A 13525-nucleotide genomic window follows, 5' to 3' on the forward strand; every position below is an offset into this window, starting at 1 on the left:
GCTATTCAAACTGTTTGCAGTGTCTTGCACAGCTTCTCCTTTAACTGTATTATTTGTTTTAACATTGCAATGTCTAGCAGTTCGCCCCCTACCTAACACTGGTGGATTCTTGATTCCATGTAATTAATGGCAAGGTGGGGTACTTGTTCAATAGATGTGACCTTTTTCCTGGACAAAACCAATATCGAGAGCAAATCATTTGGGCAATCAGCACCACTGGCTCAGCTGCAATGGGGTCAAACCCAAAACCTTTTCATGTAAATCTTGCCATAGCTGCCTCTAGAGGAGGCAAGACAAAGTGGGTAAAGTGGCTTTGGGTAACGTACTACTTGGAACAATTGGAGGCAGTGTGGGGGCAAAGCTGAAATTGTGGGCCCAAACCCAGCTGTTGCTGAGTTCATTCTCCCGAACACTACTTCTGACACAGCATATACTACTGACACCTTTTTCTGTTTCTACCTAGTTGCAAGATAATGTTCAACTGTCAGCTGAAACATCAAAAGGGTTATAGAATAAATGAGTTGGATGCAGCCCATGTTTGGTCTTGTCACTATCTTCTCTTTCACATTTATAGCAGTCTGCATGAACTATTCTGCCCTCTGACTATATTTCAAGTCATCCCAATGCGGGAGTTTTGGGTTAAGTTTTCAACCAGCAATAACCACGCCTCAGATGGACCTTCATAGGCTATGATAATGCCTCTGCGATAGAATTTCATATTACAGCTATTCAAACTGTTTACAGTGTCTTGCACAGCTTCTCCTTTAACGGTAATATTGTGTTTTAACATTGCAATGTCTAGCAGTTCGCCCCCTACCTACCACTTTGGTGGATTCTTGATTACATGTCATTCATGGCAAGGTGGGGTACTTATTCAATAGATGTGACCTTTTTCCAGTAGTAAAAAAACAATATCGAGAGCAAAGCATGTTGGGTAAGCTGCACCACTGGTTCAGCTGCAATGGGTCGCAAACCCAAAACCTTTTCAACTCAACCTTGCCACCGCTGCCTCTAGTGGAAGTGTATAACGTGGCTAAGGGTACCTTACTTCTTGCAAGAATTAGAGGCAGTGTGGGGGCAATACTGGAATTGTGGACCAATACCCCCTGTTGCTGAACCTATTCTCCCCAAGACTACTTCTGACTATATTTCATGTCGTTCCAATGTAGAGTTTTGGGTTAAGTTGTCACCCAACAATAACCACTCCTCGGATGGACCTCATAGGCTATGATAATGCCACTGCGATAGAATTTCAGAATTCAGCTATTCAAACTGTTTGCAGTATCTTGCACAGCTTCTCCTTTAACTGTATTATTTGTTTTAACATTGTATGTCTAGCAGTTCGCCCCCTACCTAACACTTTGGTGGATTCTTGATTCCATGTAATTAATGGCAAGGTGGGGTACTTATTCAATAGATGTGACCTTTTTCCTGGACAAAACAATATCGAGAGCAAATCATTTGGGCAATCAGCACCACTGGTTCAGCTGCAATGGGGTCGCAAACCCAAAACCTTTTCAACTCAATCTTGCCATAGCTGCCTCTAGGAGGCAAGACAAAGTGTATAAAGTGGCTTTGGGTACCTTACTTCTTGGAAGAATTAGAGGCAGTGTGGGGGCAATACTGGAATTGTGGACCAATACCCCTGTTGCTGAACCTATTCTCCCCAAGACTACTTCTGACTATACCTTTTTTTCTGTTTCTACCTAGTCTTTCAAGATAATGTTCAACTGTCAGCTGAAACATCAAAAGGGTTCCAATGTAGAGTTTTGGGTTAAGTTGTCACTATCCAACAATAACCACTCCTCGGATGGACCTCATAGGTCTATGATAATGCCACTCAACCAGAATTTCAGATATTCAGCTAGCTCAAACTGTTTGCAGTGTCTTGCACAGCTTCTCCTTTAACGGTAATATTTGTTTTAACATTGCAATGTCTAGCAGTTCGCCCCCTACCTACCACTTTGGTGGATTCTTGATTACATGTCATTCATGGCAAGGTGGGGTACTTATTCAATAGATGTGACCTTTTTCCAGTAGTAAAAAAACAATATCGAGAGCAAAGCATGTTGGGTAAGCAGCACCACTGGTTCAGCTGCAATGGGTCAAACCCAAAACCTTTTCAACTCAACCTTGCCACCGCTGCCTCTAGTGGAAGTGTATAACGTGGCTAAGGGTACTTACTTCTTGCAAGAATTAGAGGCAGTGTGGGGGCAATACTGGAATTGTGGACCAATACCCCCTGTTGCTCTATTCTCCCCAAGACTACTTCTGACTATATTTCATGTCGTTCCAATGTAGAGTTTTGGGTTAAGTTGTCACCCAACAATAACCACTCCTCGGATGGACCTCATAGGCTATGATAATGCCACTGCGATAGAATTTCAGAATTCAGCTATTCAAACTGTTTGCAGTGTCTTGCACAGCTTCTCCTTTAACGGTAATATTGTGTTTTAACATTGCAATGTCTAGCAGTTCGCCCCCTACCTACCACTTTGTTGGATTCTTGATTACATGTCATTCATGGCAAGGTGGGGTACTTATTCAATAGATGTGACCTTTTTCCAGTAGGAAAAAACAATATGGAGAGCAAAGCATGTTGGGTAAGCTGCACCACTGGTTCAGCTGCAATGGGTCGCAAACCCAAAACCTTTTCAACTCAACCTTGCCACCGCTGCCTCTAGTGGAAGTGTATAATGTGGCTAAGGGTACCTTACTTCTTGCAAGAATTAGAGGCAGTGTGGGGGCAAACTAATTGTGGACCAATACCCCCTGTTGCTGAACCTATTCTCCCTCTGACTATATTTCATGTCGTTCCAATGTAGAGTTTTGGGTTAAGTTGTCACCCAACAATAACCACTCCTCGGATGGACCTCATAGGCTATGATAATGCCACTGCGATAGAATTTCAGAATTCAGCTATTCAAACTTTTTGCAGTGTCTTGCACAGCTTCTCCTTTAACGGTAATATTGTGTTTTAACATTGCAATGTCTAGCAGTTCGCCCCCTACCTACCACTTTGTTGGATTCTTGATTACATGTCATTCATGGCAAGGTGGGGTACTTATTCAATAGATGTGACCTTTTTCCAGTAGTAAAAAAACAATATCGAGAGCAAAGCATGTTGGGTAAGTTGCACCACTGGTTCAGCTGCAATGGGTCGCAAACCCAAAACCTTTTCAACTCAACCTTGCCACCGCTGCCTCTAGTGGAAGTGTATAACGTGGCTAAGGGTACCTTACTTCTTGCAAGAATTAGAGGCAGTGTGGGGGCAATACTGGAATTGTGGACCAATACCCCCTGTTGCTGAACCTATTCTCCCCAAGACTACTTCTGACTATATTTCATGTCGTTCCAATGTAGAGTTTTGGGTTAAGTTGTCACCCAACAATAACCACTCCTCGGATGGACCTCATAGGCTATGATAATGCCACTGCGATAGAATTTCAGAATTCAGCTATTCAAACTGTTTGCAGTATCTCACACAGCTTCTCCGCAAACTGTATTATTTGTTGTTACATTGGTATGTCTAGCAGTTCGCCCCCTACCTAACACTGGTGGATTCTCGATTCCATGTAATTAATGGCAAGGTGGGGTACTTGTTCAATAGATGTTCCCTTTTTTCCTGGACAAAACCAATATCGAGAGCAAATCACTTTGGGCAATCAGCACCACTGGCTCAGCTGCAATGGGGGTCGAACCCAAAACCTTTTCATGTAAATCTTGCCATAGCTGCCTCTAGAGGAGGCAAGACAAAGTGGGTAAAGTGGCTTTGGGTAACGTACTACTTGGAACAATTGGAGGCAGTGTGGGGGCAAAGCTGAAATTGTGGGCCCAAACCCGCTGTTGCTGAGTTCATTCTCCCGAACACTACTTCTGACACAGCATATACTACTGACACCTTTTTTCTGTTTCTACCTAGTTGCAAGATAATGTTCAACTGTCAGCTGAAACATCAAAAGGGTTATAGAATAAATGAGTTGGATGCAGCCCATGTTTGGTCTTGTCACTATCTTCTCTTTCACATTTATAGCAGTCTCACATGAGACTATCAAAAATTGCCAAGGCTGACTATATTTCAAGTCATCCCAAGCGGGGTATTGGGTTAAGTTTTCAACCAGCAATAATCACGCCTCAGATGGACTTCATAGGCTACGATATCGCCTCTGCGAAAGAATGGCATATTACAGCTACTCAAACTGTTTACAGTGTCTTGCACAGCTTCTCCTTTAACGGTAATATTGTGTTTTAACATTGCAATGTCTAGCAGTTCGCCCCCTACCTACCACTTTGGTGGATTCTTGATTACATGTCATTCATGGCAAGGTGGGGTACTTATTCAATAGATGTGACCTTTTTCCAGTAGTAAAAAAACAATATCGAGAGCAAAGCATGTTGGGTAAGTTGCACCACTGGTTCAGCTGCAATGGGTCGCAAACCCAAAACCTTTTCAACTCAACCTTGCCACCGCTGCCTCTAGTGGAAGTGTATAACGTGGCTAAGGGTACCTTACTTCTTGCAAGAATTAGAGGCAGTGTGGGGGCAATACTGGAATTGTGGACCAATACCCCCTGTTGCTGAACCTATTCTCCCCAAGACTACTTCTGACTATATTTCATGTCGTTCCAATGTAGAGTTTTGGGTTAAGTTGTCACCCAACAATAACCACTCCTCGGATGGACCTCATAGGCTATGATAATGCCACTGCGATAGAATTTCAGAATTCAGCTATTCAAACTGTTTGCAGTATCTCACACAGCTTCTCCGCAAACTGTATTATTTGTTGTTACATTGGTATGTCTAGCAGTTCGCCCCCTACCTAACACTGGTGGATTCTCGATTCCATGTAATTAATGGCAAGGTGGGGTACTTGTTCAATAGATGTTCCCTTTTTTCCTGGACAAAACCAATATCGAGAGCAAATCACTTTGGGCAATCAGCACCACTGGCTCAGCTGCAATGGGGTCGAACCCAAAACCTTTTCATGTAAATCTTGCCATAGCTGCCTCTAGAGGAGGCAAGACAAAGTGGGTAAAGTGGCTTTGGGTAACGTACTACTTGGAACAATTGGAGGCAGTGTGGGGGCAAAGCTGAAATTGTGGGCCCAAACCCGCTGTTGCTGAGTTCATTCTCCCGAACACTACTTCTGACACAGCATATACTACTGACACCTTTTTTCTGTTTCTACCTAGTTGCAAGATAATGTTCAACTGTCAGCTGAAACATCAAAAGGGTTATAGAATAAATGAGTTGGATGCAGCCCATGTTTGGTCTTGTCACTATCTTCTCTTTCACATTTATAGCAGTCTCACATGAGACTATCAAAAATTGCCAAGGCTGACTATATTTCAAGTCATCCCAAGCGGGGTATTGGGTTAAGTTTTCAACCAGCAATAATCACGCCTCAGATGGACTTCATAGGCTACGATATCGCCTCTGCGAAAGAATGGCATATTACAGCTACTCAAACTGTTTACAGTGTCTTGCACAGCTTCTCCTTTAACGGTAATATTGTGTTTTAACATTGCAATGTCTAGCAGTTCGCCCCCTACCTACCACTTTGGTGGATTCTTGATTACATGTCATTCATGGCAAGGTGGGGTACTTATTCAATAGATGTGACCTTTTTCCAGTAGTAAAAAAACAATATCGAGAGCAAAGCATGTTGGGTAAGCTGCACCACTGGTTCAGCTGCAATGGGTCGCAAACCCAAAACCTTTTCAACTCAACCTTGCCACCGCTGCCTCTAGTGGAAGTGTATAACGTGGCTAAGGGTACCTTACTTCTTGCAAGAATTAGAGGCAGTGTGGGGGCAATACTGGAATTGTGGACCAATACCCCCTGTTGCTGAACCTATTCTCCCCAAGACTACTTCTGACTATATTTCATGTCGTTCCAATGTAGAGTTTTGGGTTAAGTTGTCACCCAACAATAACCACTCCTCGGATGGACCTCATAGGCTATGATAATGCCACTGCGATAGAATTTCAGAATTCAGCTATTCAAACTGTTTGCAGTATCTCACACAGCTTCTCCGCAAACTGTATTATTTGTTGTTACATTGGTATGTCTAGCAGTTCGCCCCCTACCTAACACTGGTGGATTCTCGATTCCATGTAATTAATGGCAAGGTGGGGTACTTGTTCAATAGATGTTCCCTTTTTCCTGGACAAAACCAATATCGAGAGCAAATCACTTTGGGCAATCAGCACCACTGGCTCAGCTGCAATGGGGGTCGAACCCAAAACCTTTTCATGTAAATCTTGCCATAGCTGCCTCTAGAGGAGGCAAGACAAAGTGGGTAAAGTGGCTTTGGGTAACGTACTACTTGGAACAATTGGAGGCAGTGTGGGGGCAAAGCTGAAATTGTGGGCCCAAACCCGCTGTTGCTGAGTTCATTCTCCCGAACACTACTTCTGACACAGCATATACTACTGACACCTTTTTTCTGTTTCTACCTAGTTGCAAGATAATGTTCAACTGTCAGCTGAAACATCAAAAGGGTTATAGAATAAATGAGTTGGATGCAGCCCATGTTTGGTCTTGTCACTATCTTCTCTTTCACATTTATAGCAGTCTCACATGAGACTATCAAAAATTGCCAAGGCTGACTATATTTCAAGTCATCCCAAGCGGGGTATTGGGTTAAGTTTTCAACCAGCAATAATCACGCCTCAGATGGACTTCATAGGCTACGATATCGCCTCTGCGAAAGAATGGCATATTACAGCTACTCAAACTGTTTACAGTGTCTTGCACAGCTTCTCCTTTAACGGTAATATTGTGTTTTAACATTGCAATGTCTAGCAGTTCGCCCCCTACCTACCACTTTGGTGGATTCTTGATTACATGTCATTCATGGCAAGGTGGGGTACTTATTCAATAGATGTGACCTTTTTCCAGTAGTAAAAAAACAATATCGAGAGCAAAGCATGTTGGGTAAGCTGCACCACTGGTTCAGCTGCAATGGGTCGCAAACCCAAAACCTTTTCAACTCAACCTTGCCACCGCTGCCTCTAGTGGAAGTGTATAACGTGGCTAAGGGTACCTTACTTCTTGCAAGAATTAGAGGCAGTGTGGGGGCAATACTGGAATTGTGGACCAATACCCCTGTTGCTGAACCTATTCTCCCAAGACTACTTCTGACTATATTTCATGTCGTTCCAATGTAGAGTTTTGGGTTAAGTTGTCACCCAACAATAACCACTCCTCGGATGGACCTCATAATTTATTGATATAGCCCTTCGTACATCAGCTATAGAATTTCAGATATCTCAAACTATTCAAACTTTTTACAGTGTCTTGCACAGCTTCTCCTTTAACAGGTAATATTGTGTTTTAACATTGCAATAACTCTAGAAAGGCCAAAACCTAGGAACCACTTTGAGGAGGATTCTTGATTACATGTCATTCATGGCAAGGTGGAGTACTTATTCAATAGATGTGACCTTTTTCCAGTTAGTAAAAACAATATCGAAGCAAAGCATGTTGGGTAAGTTGCACCACTGGTTCAGCTGCAATGGGTGGACAAACCCAAAACCTTTTCAACTCAACCTTGCCATGGCTGCCTCTAGTGGAAGTGTATAAGCGTGGCCAGGTGGACTGGGGACTTGCAAGAATTAGAGGCAGTGTGGGGGCAATACTGGAATTGTGGACCAATCCCCTGTTGCTGAACCTATTCTCCCCAAGACTAATTAGAGAACGCACACTTAATTATTTCACAGGACACCAATGTAGAGTTTTGGGTTAAGTTGTCACCAACAATAACCACTCCTCGGATGGACCTCATAGGCTATGATAATGCCACTGCGATAGAATTTCAGAATTCAGCTATTCAAACTGTTTGCAGTATCTCACACAGCTTCTCCGCAAACTGTATTATTTGTTGTTACATTGGTATGTCTAGCAGTTCGCCCCCTACCTAACACTGGTGGATTCTCGATTCCATGTAATTAATGGCAAGGTGGGGTACTTGTTCAATAGATGTTCCCTTTTTTCCTGGACAAAACCAATATCGAGAGCAAATCACTTTGGGCAATCAGCACCACTGGCTCAGCTGCAATGGGGGTCGAACCCAAAACCTTTTCATGTAAATCTTGCCATAGCTGCCTCTAGAGGAGGCAAGACAAAGTGGGTAAAGTGGCTTTGGGTAACGTACTACTTGGAACAATTGGAGGCAGTGTGGGGGCAAAGCTGAAATTGTGGGCCCAAACCCGCTGTTGCTGAGTTCATTCTCCCGAACACTACTTCTGACACAGCATATACTACTGACACCTTTTTTCTGTTTCTACCTAGTTGCAAGATAATGTTCAACTGTCAGCTGAAACATCAAAAGGGTTATAGAATAAATGAGTTGGATGCAGCCCATGTTTGGTCTTGTCACTATCTTCTCTTTCACATTTATAGCAGTCTCACATGAGACTATCAAAAATTGCCAAGGCTGACTATATTTCAAGTCATCCCAAGCAGGGTATTGGGTTAAGTTTTCAACCAGCAATAATCACGCCTCAGATGGACTTCATAGGCTACGATATCGCCTCTGCGAAAGAATGGCATATTACAGCTACTCAAACTGTTTACAGTGTCTTGCACAGCTTCTCCTTTAACGGTAATATTGTGTTTTAACATTGCAATGTCTAGCAGTTCGCCCCCTACCTACCACTTTGGTGGATTCTTGATTACATGTCATTCATGGCAAGGTGGGGTACTTATTCAATAGATGTGACCTTTTTCCAGTAGTAAAAAAACAATATCGAGAGCAAAGCATGTTTTTTCTTTTGGAAAAGTTTTATTTATACAATTCCTTTTAAAAACAGCTCATACATTCATTTAATCATTTATACACATAAAAACGGCAACAAGGCATAAAACACAGCATTTGGATTTACATTTAAATTTGTTAAAAGTACATGTTGTTAAAACCAATGACAACAACTATGAATAAAAGTACTTTCTTTGTAAAAACCTCAAATCTGTAAAAGCCATTTAAAATGTGTACGAAATGATTCAACAAAGATAAAACATTTTTAAGACGTTAGAAACATGTTAAAAAGTCACTTTGTTAAAAGGCTGTCTTCAATCGCTTGTACAGGAGCGGGGTGGGTCCTTATCAAACTCGCCTCATCCTGCTCTCCCGAATAGACCATCGTCCCGTCCTTCGGGGCCCAGAGGAGATCCCTCCCCTAGGCGCATCGCCCTAGGCGCCAGCAGCTGTCAGGCCGTGGCCGCCGGGACCTAGGGTGTTGTGGGGGACCCTTCGCCTGGGGTCGAGGCCCCCTTCCGTTCGTACCACCCCAGGGCTTCCGTGGCTACCATGGCCACTGCCTGGGGGGTGGTCTCTACGCTTTTGGCTACCAGCAGGTTACGGGAGGACCACAGTGCTTCCTTCAGGCACGTGAGGGTGGGCCAGAGCTTGGTGAAGGCCTTCGGTGGAATGGGCCTTCGGCCCACCCCGTACAGCACGAGCTGAGGTGTTAGGTCCTCCCCTGCTGGTAGACACGATGTGATCAGGGGGCCTGCTTCCTTCCACAGGTCCCTGGCGGCTCTGCACTCCCAGAGCATGTGCCTCACCGACTCATCTTGGCCGCAGCCCGGTCGGGGGCACGCGGATGTCCTCGCCATGCCCCGTGAGTGCATAACGGCCCTGACCGGGAGGATCTCGTGGGCGACCATCCAGGACAGGTCCCGATGCCGATTCAGGAGTGCAGGATGGGCCACGTTGCGCCAGACCGTTGTGGGCTCGCCTATAGCGAGCCCGCGCACTGGACACACTGGTTCCCGTTCCTGCACAAGAGAGAGAAGAGAGCGGTGTTTAGTTAAAACCGTGACTGCTTCCTTTTCCAGTTTGAAATGTCTTAAAAATTTCTGGAGCTGGACGTAGTGGGTGGGGAGCAGGAAAGAGACTGGGGCTCGCAGGTCGACTGGGATCAGCCTCAGAGTCCTGAGGTAAGATCCCAGCCAGAACCGTGCGAGGGCCTGTGTCTTGTTATTGACCGGGGAGGTGGCCAGAGTCAGGTGTAACGCTGTGTAGCGGCTGCCCAGGAACAAGTAGAGGTCAGGCAAGCCTTTCCCCCCCTTGGACCTGGGCCTCTTGACCACCTCCCTCCTCAGCCTCTCCCACTTGCTTCCCCACAGAAAGTAGAACAGCATCCGCTCCAGGGCTAAAATACTCCTTCGGGGGGGATAAAAACAGAACTGATTAATAAAAGCACAGGTAAAATCACAGCTTTTATGATTAAAACCTTGCCCTCAAAAGTCAGCTGTCGTAGTCCCCAAAAACCCAGTCTCTGTCTTACTGTCCCCAGGATCCCACTCCAGTTCCCACTCCCTCCTCCCTCCTGGTCAAACTTTACCCCCAGTACCCTTATGTCCGTCGGTTTAACTGTCAAAGGTAGTCTGGTCAAGTCTGGGTCTGCCCACGGTCCGAAGAATTGGGCCTCTGTCTTGTCTCTGTTCAGTCTCGCCCCAGAGGCTCGTCCGTACCAGTCAGTCCTGTCCAGAGTCCTGTCGACGGATAAAAGGTCAGTGCATAAAATGTTGACGTCGTCCATGTAAAATACGCACTTGGCGGTCATCCCCCACTCCCGGGATACCCACCCCACTGATCCGTTGGTCCCTTCTCAAGACCTGTGCCAGTGGTTCAATGCAGGCCACGAACAGAAGAGGAGATAAAGGACAGCCCTGACGGACGCCGCAGTGTACTCCCACTGCTTTGGATAAATGCCCGTTTACAAGAATTTTGCTGGTGATGTCCCCGTACAGCAGTCCCACCCAAGCTAAGAACCTGTCCGGGAAACCCATTTTTTGCAGTACCTTAAAGAGGTACTGGTGCGAGACCTGATCAAAGGCTTTTTCAAAATCTAAATTTAGGACTACAAGCCGCATATTTCTGTCTCTCGCATAACAGATGGCATCTCGGATCAGTATCAGGCTGTCCGTGATCTTCCTTCCGGGCACGGCACAGGTTTGGTCCGGGTGGATCACCTCCCCTAAAACAGAAGACATTCTGAGTGTTAAAACTTTGGTAAAAAGTTTACAATCAAAATTTAAAAGGGTAATCGGTCTCCAGTTTTTCAAGTCAGTCCTGTCGTTTTTCTTGTATAAAAGAGTCACGATCCCCACTCTAAAACTGTCGGGTAGTCTGTCGAGGTGTTCGAAGTCAGTAAAAACAGTCAGAAGTTCGTCGGCTAAAACATCCCAAAAGGTCAGATAGGGTCAAAGGGAGGCCGTCCTCCCCCGGTGATTTACCCCTCTTAAAACGTTTCAGTCCTTGGTCGATTTCTGTCCTCGTCAGGTCTTTTTTCAGGTCGTCCGTGTTGGGTAAGGTCTTGTCAAGATACGTTAAAAGGTCCCCCATTGTTCCCTCGCACACATCTTTTTCCCCAAACAGTTCCCCATAAAAGTCCTCGACCACTTCCTTTATTCCCTCTGTGTCTGTTTTTAAAACCCCGTCCTTGTTTTTCAATCCTGTCATTGTCCTACCCTGGCTAACTATTTTCTTAAAAAAGTACCTAGTGCACTTCTCCCCCTCTTCTAATTCCCTTTCCTTACTTTTTAAAATAACCCCTTACTTCTCTGTTCTGCTAAAAGTACCATTTCCTTTTTACTTCTTTGATTTCTTGGTTAAAATCAAAGCCCTGTTGGCGTAAGTTAAAATACCTTTCCAGTCGCTTTTGCAGTCCCACCATGCGTCTATCTTTTGCTTTGCTTTTTTTCCTTTCCTATCTCTCTAAAGAAGGTCCTCGTCCTTCCCTTCACCATTTCCCACCACTGTGCTCGTGTGTCAAAAAAGTCCTGTAGCGTCTGCCACTGGCTGAACTGCTCTCTATACTGGCTAACTACTCTATCATCTTCTAGCAGGGAGCAGTTCAATTTCCAGGGCCCTCTTCCCACAGTCACACCCGAGGTTAGTGAAAGGGTGCACGTCAGCATTACGTGATCTGAGAAGAAAGCAGGGGTTATTCTAGCATCAGTTGGGGGACAGTCCCGGGTAAACAGATAATCAATGCGAGAGGCTCTGGTGCCGTCACCACTGGTCCAGGTGAAGCCCTCCTCTCTTGGATGCAGGGTTTTAAAACAGTCAGTCAGCTTAAAATCCCTGCACAGCCCTTGCAATAAAACACTTGACCTGTCTACCTTAAAATCCTCTCCTGCCCCTCTCCTGTCTGCTCTACTTAAAACACAATTAAAATCCCCACCCACCACTAGCAAAGCATGTTGGGTAAGCTGCACCACTGGTTCAGCTGCAATGGGTCACAAACCCAAAACCTTTTCAACTCAACCTTGCCATTGCTGCCTATAGTGGAGTCATAAAGAAGTGTGAAAATGGCTTTGGGCACATTACTTCCTGCAACCTTTAGAGGCAGTGTGGGGGCAACGCTGAAACTGTGAACCCAAAACTGCTGTTGCTGAGTCTTTTCTCCGCTAGACTACTTCTGACACAGCAAATACTACTGACACCCTTTCTGTTTCTACTAATTACAATATAATGTGCACCTGGCAGCTGAGACATCAATAATTTTTTCTTACCTGACTTGCCCTGGTAAAAATTTTAAAAGGCATACACAGAGACAGGACCAATTTTGAGGAAAGCCCTGTCAGAATATGGTTGTACAGACTGAGGAAGAAGGGAAACAAACAAAGATGAGACAGTGAGCAAGAACAGGAAGGACGATGAGAGATTTCCCCCCTTCCTGTTTTTCTCCTTTTATTCTCTACCCAGTGCGGCCTGTGCCTGTGGCTATGGCTGTGCCTGTGGCTACAGCTATCGACCTTCCTCCTCCTCTGATAACTACCCGGTGGATGCCCTTAACTCCACAGTTAACTATTGTGCCTCCCCTCTTGTATGAATCTCCCCTAGTAGCAGCGGTGGACAAACTGCTCTCTGGACCCTTTAATGCTGGGTGGAACGTCAACTCCAAAACCAACCAGAATGGGTGCTGCTGGAGGAGTCAGAGCAGCAGGTTAGAAGAGCAACAACCCCTTCTCACAACAACCACCCGTAGCCAGCCAGGTGGAGGATGATGGCGACAACAGTGATACGTCCTCAGAACTGAGCAGTAGCTTCCCTACTCTCTTCCCCTCCACTTAAGAGCTGTCTGCAAAGGAAGAGAGACCCGCAAACACCCTCACCATATGATCCAGCACCAGATATGTATCAACAATACCTTCTGATGTCATGCCCTAACCCTCAGCAAGCTATGCTGATTTGGCTGCCTGGCAACCAATCGTGTATATCCAGAGAACATGGAGACACAATGAAATTAAAGACATTGTTGAGGATCTACCTGACCCCAGCAAAGATGCGATAAGGTTTGCAACAGAAATTAGGGTTCTGTCAGGACAGTACCAGCCATCTGCAGCTGAGATAGCCCATATATGTAAGAAGAAACTGGGGCATAGGTGGGCTGATGTACAAGGAGACTTTGATTTACAACCAGTTCTGGGCTGAGAATGGTCTATATCAGGACCAACTGGTGGCCGTGTTGGGAAGAATAGGATCACTGTATCCACACAAGACTGACTG

At 45.2% G+C, this 13525-nt stretch overlaps 5 non-coding genes across 5 annotated transcripts; all 5 read right to left on the minus strand.

Moving 5' to 3' along the window:
- Positions 1-570: 570 nt before the first annotated feature.
- LOC124017301 lies at positions 571-713 on the minus strand. The gene has a single exon (XR_006835483.1). It is a non-coding gene; the product is annotated as a U4 spliceosomal RNA (small nuclear RNA).
- A 3323-nt stretch (positions 714-4036) lies between these two features.
- Positions 4037-4178, minus strand: LOC124017287. Its single transcript, XR_006835470.1, has one exon. It is a non-coding gene; the product is annotated as a U4 spliceosomal RNA (small nuclear RNA).
- Positions 4179-5306: 1128 nt separating this feature from the next.
- On the minus strand, positions 5307-5448 carry LOC124017288. The gene has a single exon (XR_006835471.1). It is a non-coding gene; the product is annotated as a U4 spliceosomal RNA (small nuclear RNA).
- A 1128-nt stretch (positions 5449-6576) lies between these two features.
- LOC124017289 lies at positions 6577-6718 on the minus strand. The gene has a single exon (XR_006835472.1). It is a non-coding gene; the product is annotated as a U4 spliceosomal RNA (small nuclear RNA).
- A 1691-nt stretch (positions 6719-8409) lies between these two features.
- LOC124017296 lies at positions 8410-8551 on the minus strand. The gene has a single exon (XR_006835479.1). It is a non-coding gene; the product is annotated as a U4 spliceosomal RNA (small nuclear RNA).
- Positions 8552-13525: the final 4974 nt, after the last annotated feature.

The sequence above is a fragment of the Oncorhynchus gorbuscha genome, unplaced genomic scaffold (assembly GCF_021184085.1).
Source record: "Oncorhynchus gorbuscha isolate QuinsamMale2020 ecotype Even-year unplaced genomic scaffold, OgorEven_v1.0 Un_scaffold_17:::fragment_4:::debris, whole genome shotgun sequence".
Lineage (NCBI taxonomy): Eukaryota > Metazoa > Chordata > Actinopteri > Salmoniformes > Salmonidae > Oncorhynchus > Oncorhynchus gorbuscha.